This window comes from Vanessa atalanta, chromosome 22 (genome assembly GCF_905147765.1).
Source record: "Vanessa atalanta chromosome 22, ilVanAtal1.2, whole genome shotgun sequence".
NCBI classification, from domain to species: Eukaryota; Metazoa; Arthropoda; class Insecta; order Lepidoptera; family Nymphalidae; genus Vanessa; species Vanessa atalanta.
Genome location: NC_061892.1, coordinates 6,496,907 through 6,503,590, shown reverse-complemented (window position 1 = coordinate 6,503,590; position 6,684 = coordinate 6,496,907). Strand labels below are relative to the sequence as shown.

The 6,684-nt window shown below is 34.7% G+C and overlaps 1 non-coding gene across 1 annotated transcript; it reads left to right on the top strand.

Annotated features, from left to right (window-relative positions):
• Positions 1–4,267: 4,267 nt before the first annotated feature.
• On the top strand, positions 4,268–4,381 carry Trnal-caa. The gene is made up of 2 exons: positions 4,268–4,305; positions 4,337–4,381. It is a non-coding gene; the product is annotated as a tRNA-Leu (tRNA).
• Positions 4,382–6,684: the final 2,303 nt, after the last annotated feature.

The following is a 6,684-nucleotide window of genomic DNA, read 5'->3' as shown; positions in this document are numbered from 1 at the left end:
TTCATAACAAAAAGGCTGATTTTGATATTTTCCCCAACAAATCTGTTCGCTCATTCGCCGGAGCAGGCGTTAATCTCATCTCATACATTAGGCTGTGACCTACATACCTCGGGTCTAAGATGCCTAATGTTATTAAGTTGTGCCGCCTAAGTAAGTACAAACACCGAACTAATAGACCAAAATGTTATGAAGCTACTTAGAAAATGAACTTAGACTTAATAATCGGTTTGACATTTATGATCTTAATTCAGGAAGACGAACGAGCACATCGGTTTATGATGCTAAATAAATTCGCCAACATATTCTGGTGCTTTTGGAAGTATGAATCAGTTACAGCAACGGCCAGTGATATCCACAGTTCCAGTTTGAATGGCAAAAAATACAGTCATAGATCTTTGGTGGTAGAGTTCCTGACTAGTCGATTCCTATCCACATGGTTTTGCACAAAACCTGTTTATTACCGGTGGCCGGGCAAATGACTCATCTGATGGTAAGTGGTCACCGCCGCCCATAAGCATTGACGTTGTTAGATAGTAATTCCTTACATCTCCATTAAGCCACCAACCTTGGGAACTAAGTTATCATGTTCCTTGTTACACTGAATCACTCGCCCTTCAAACCGGGACACAATAATATGAAGTATTTCTGCTCGGTGGTAGAATGTATGATGAGTATGTGTTTCGGTGGTAGAATAAATAAATTAATATTGGACAACATCACATACATTACTCTGATTCCAATGTAAGTAGCTAAAGCACTTGTGTTATGGAAAATCAGAAGTAATGACGGTACCACAAACACCCAGACCCAAGTCAACATTGAAAACTAATTAACTTTTTCTTCATCGACTCGGCCGGGAGTCGAACCCAGGACCTCGTACCCATGAAAACCGATGTACACACTACTCGACCACGGAGGTCTTCGCCAATGTATGATGAGTATGTGCCTACTGTAACCTACCCAGACGGGCTTTTAGAAAGCCCTACCACCAAGTAAATAATTGTCATGGTACCAGCAGTTATATTCATTATAACTATTAAAAGTACTGTAAATTATGACAACTTAAATACCAAAGTAATTATTAAAAAAATAAATTAATACTATCATTCAGATTGAAGGCTTGTCGTATGAATTTTACAAAAGTTCGAATGGATTTAATGTACAGCGGAAAACGAAATGATTCCATTTTAAATAATCGTTTTTACAAATGATTTACTATTAAAATTTCATTAGTTACAGAGTTTTTATTTATTTTTTATAATATTATAGTGGGTACTCATCATTTACTTGGTGGTAGGGCTTTGTGCAAGCCCGTCTGGGTAGGTAACACCCACTCATCAGATATTCTACCGCCAAATAACAGTACACTGTATTGTCGTGTTCCGGTTAGAAAGGTGAGTGAGCCAGTGTAATCACAGGCACAAGGGACATAACATCTTAGTTCCCAAGGTTGGTGGCGCATAGGTGATGTAAGGAATGGTTAATATTTCTTACAGCGCCTTTGTCTATAGGCAGTGGTGACCACTTACCATCAGGTGGCCCATATGCTCGTCCGCCAAACAATGCCGTAAAAAAAAAATATATTGTATGAGCCACTGAAACTACAGGCACAAGGTACACAGTTATCATAGTTCCCATGGTTCGTGGAGCATTAGCGAAGTAAGACATAGTTGAAATTTCCTATTAAAAAAAAAAAATTGAAATTAAAATAGACTTTATTGACTTAAGGATTACATTACAAACAAGTTGCAAGGGCCCCTGTACTAGGTGCAAACCCGTATTACTGGGTGCCCCGCTCATCCACCATGACAACTAGAAAGTCAACAATGACTTTGTTACACAGATTTATAGTAATATCTTAGTAAGAAATATAAATATATGTCGTCAATGTCTGTCGGCTGTGGTGATCACTTACCATCAAGTGGTCCATTTGTATATTATACACTAATTTTATTGACCACTAAAATATCTCGGTATTTTTTTCCGTTAGGCATTCCAAAACAGAGGCCTCATAAGTTGTAGGTAAATTATGAGGCCTCTCTTTTGGAATACGTCTTAGGTAAATTTTTTTAAAAAGGGTTTTTAGTGTCAACCAATAATACATAATTGAATTAGTCCGGTTACTTGGATTAGTCACTCATCTATATTAAAGGAAGGCTTTGATCTTTACCTATTTACTTAAAGACGATACGTGGAATAAGTAAATCTTCGGCAATAGTGTTGTCAAGTCTATTTAAAGACTATTATTTATTATTTGCGAGACTAAATCGGGACGTATAATAAAAGTAAATTAATTTGTACTATTACGAACCTAACCTCTTTAAAGGCTTACATAGCTTGCAAAATAAATAGAATGTAATGGCTATTTATGTTGAAGGAATGATGGCCGTTGAACCTAATGAGTCCCAGAGTAGACACCGCGATAATTAGACTGAGGGATATAACATTTTTAGAGCTTTGTGCAAGCCCGTCTGGGTAGGTACCAGCCGTCATATATTCTACTGCCAAACATCATTACTCAGTATTGTTGTGTTCCAGTTTGAAGGGTGAGTGAGCCAGTGTAACTCCGGGCACAATGGACATAACATCTTAGTTCCCAAGAATGTAGCGCTAAGCGCCAATGGTACATTTGTTCTACCAATATCATAACAATAGGTCGTGTAGTAATTATTATTTGTTATTATATAATATTATTTTATGGCAAGATAATATTTTGCAACATATAACTATAAAATATGTAGAATTAAACTTAGGTATACCATCGTCCCGCTCGCAGCATGAATCCTAAAAGGATCCTACATAAATCGGGACGGGTCACAACACTATTATTCCCGCAGGCTTTCGCGCCATCCATCCGTGCAAATACCATTAATTTAATACTAACCATTCCTCTTGGTTCTTAGAAGTCTAATGGTGTAGAAATTCGTTACTGATTTTATGCTCAGCTTGGTTGCTTACTGAATAAGATTGAGCACATTGATGTATGTTTGGATAAGCCTTAATGCCTGTGTAGAGTTTGTTGAACATTAATTTTGACTATAACTCTTAGCTATATTGGGGATTATTAGATATGTTAGAAAAGCTTTTAGATAATCTTAAGAAGGTGTGGAGTTCAATGGAGGTTGGTGGAATGTGTGACTGTAATTTTTCGAAATACGCCCGCTTAATGGTCAGCTTTTTATTTAGTCTATCAAATATATATCTTTTTTTAATTGATATGGAATAAAAACATTGTGAAGAACAACTTTTTTTAAGTGTGCGCTATGAATTATGTATTTATTTTATTAAATTCTTTTTAAAACTTACTCGCTGGATTTAAACGCGTTACGCGATTATCCCTTATGAAGTGGGGGCGTATATGATACTCAACGGTGCCTAGGACACCTAGCGCGCCATAGTACATTGGAATATCCACTAAAAACCAGCGGTACCCTCGGATCACTCAGTACCACGGGATCTCCTTTGCAGGCTACCTTGACATAGCATTTTAATATACTATATTATAATTTCGCCAGCACCAAGTGTAGCTTGATATATTTCACCACAATCGGTTAGACAAACTGGCTGAAAATTCAGTTGCACTTTTATGATTAGAAAATTAAAAAAAATATATATATAAAAAATATGGTGACAAGATATTTTAATAAGTTTAAAAAAAAGAGGTAGGTCAAATCGTTATTAAAATGTAACAGATATTTCAGCCAGTTTGTCTAACAGATTTCGCTGAAATATAATATTTAGATATAAGTTAAGTGTCATAAATTATAAATATAAATATAAATCAAATCGAATCGAATTCCTTTATTCAACATCGAAGCATTACACGCAATATTGTTTGTCAATTTAAGCATTACCACCGGAATCGAAAATACCCTGACCTGAGAAGAAACAGCGAAGGAAACTCAGCGGCGTATATAATACTTTAGACGTTATAGTATATATTCAATAGATAAATCCCTGTGGGCATTTTTGACTATATTTTAATAGTTATTTTAATTTTAAATATAATAGATACAAGTACATAATGAGTAGTTCATCAACCCAAACAAACTATCAAATGCCACACATTGTAATGCTTTTTATCCAACTCCGCGATGCAAAACTTGATTAGAGAATTATATTATTGGTATGTCATTTATATTTGGTTCATTTGATAAGGGCGTTCAGAATGAATATTTGTTCCAATTTTAAATTGTAACATTTTTTGTTAAAAATATATATATATGGTGATTATATGTGGTGAAGAAATTCGTCAACGTTGTCATCAGTCAGGATGGCCGAGCGGTCTAAGGCGCCAGACTCAAGGTTTCCTTGCCCGCTAAGCGGGTGTGAGCTGTTCTGGTCCTCTATGAGGGCGTGGGTTCGAATCCCACTTCTGACAAATATTTTTTTCCTTTTACATTTTTTTTTATGTTGAGTTGTATAAAAATGTAGAAAATTATCATAGTAATGACTATTTTTTTGTACTTTAAAATATTTCAGTTTCTTTTAATCGAAATTGTGTGAAAAAATATTAAGTAAAAAAAATATTAATTAAAAAGTTTTTATTTTTAATTATCATATTATACATAAGTAATATCGTACCTATACAAATTTTAGTCAAATTAAATACTATTTTAATTTTGAAAAGATAAATTAAAATAAGTACAACTAACGCCATCTATTGCCATATTAGTGAAAAGAAAACAAAATCAGCGATATCTTCCTAGTTGACAATAGATGGCGCTACAAACTTTATTGTTTTACAATGCTTACCACAACAATTATTATATAATTAGTTATTACAAAAATAACGAATTAGTCTTAAAGTTGCTAATTAATTTATGATTAAATAGCATAGGTACTATTTTAGAATTAAGGATTATATATTTTTTTACATACGTATTAAAGTGGTTAGTGAATAAGTCAGCGTGGAATGGTTGTAACGCAATTCCAATCCTCTGGGCAAAAGATGAACCACCCCTTCTGTCATCAGTAGAAGGAATGATGCGAGGTGTTATACGTTTAATGTAACTTTTTGCACTACTACTCCAAGGTCAAGTATTTCAACGGCATAACATAACATGACTTGGAATAAGGGACACATATTTGTCCTATTTTTATGTATTTAAGAACTTAATGTTAATGTACAATTTTTATATATGCAAAGTATTGTCACACTCAGCCTAAGATCACTGATAAAACGTCCGTTAAAAATACAAACACGGATCGAGTATACTTATATGATTCTAAAGAAAGAAAATAACAAAAGAAAGTTAAATATAATCATTTGTAGGGTTCCGTACCTTTAAAGGAAAATAGGAACCCATATCACTTCGTTGTCCGTCTGTAAATATGTATGTCTGTCTGTCCTTCAAGGCTCTTTTTGTTTAAATATTCAGGCTTACGGTCCCTTGGATCTTTAAAAAAACAAACCTCTAAGTATAACCTCAAAATATGTGGCCGTTATGTGGCATTTCCTATACACTGTCAAAGGGAATCGAAAACTATACGCTACTTCCCGTTGACCTAGAATCATAAAATTTGACTCGCTATATCTTGTAGCACAAGTATAGGAAAAAATCCGAAAACCAAGAAATTATTACATCATCGTGGTGGTTCGGAATCCTCAGAGCGCGAGTCCGAGATTTTCCCGATATTTTTTTATATAACACACATACATAACATTAGCAGCCTGTAAATTTCCCACTGCTGGGCTAAGGCCTCGTTTCCCTTTGAGAAGAAGGTTTGAAGAATATTCCACCACGCTGCTCCAATGCGGGTTGGCGGAATACACATGTGGCACAATTATAATATAAATATAAATAAATTTTGGACAACATCACATACATTACTCTGATCCCAATGTAAGTAGCTAAAGCATTTGTGTTATGGAAATCAGAAGTAACGACGGTACCACAAACACCCAGACCCAAGACAACATAGAAAACTAATGACTTTTTCTACATCGACTCGGCCGGGAATCGAACCCGGGACCTCGGAGTGGCGTACCCATGAAAACCGGTGTACACACTACTCGACCACGGAGGTCGTCAATTCTTTGATATTAGACACATGCAGGTTTCCTCACGATGTTTTCCTTTACCGCCGAGCACGAGATGAATTATAAACACAAACCCGAAATAATCGGTTAAGATGCGCGCGTTCTAACCACTGGGCTATCTCGGCTCATTTTTTTTATATAGAGCAACAATTAAGAACAACTAAAAAAAAACAGAATTTTAGTTTAAATTAAATTAAACATAGCTTTAGTATTTTGACAATGTTTCTAAAACGGCGTCGTCGCTTATCTACAATCGCATTTAATGTTAAGGCGCGCCCTTTAAACTTCAAGAGGTGTTTATTTAATATTCTGGTTCTTTTGAGGATCAGCGTCAGATGCCAAGAATTTATATAATTTCGGGATCATTTTTAGCTCTCATTTTCTTAAAGGATTTTATTACATTTACTTAGGAGTGATTTACTTTAATACAAATATCAGTAAAGTTAAAGACGAAATAGTAAAAATATAAATAATATCTAGTAAACTGTTTATAGTATATATAAAGTGATATATTGATATGAATGATTAGGTACTTAACCAGTAACTCAACTGAACGCTGTTACTGTTAACTTCATGTAAAAACTCAAGAACATTTATTAGCCTGACCATCCGTACAACTTCTTTAACATGAGATAGGTTTA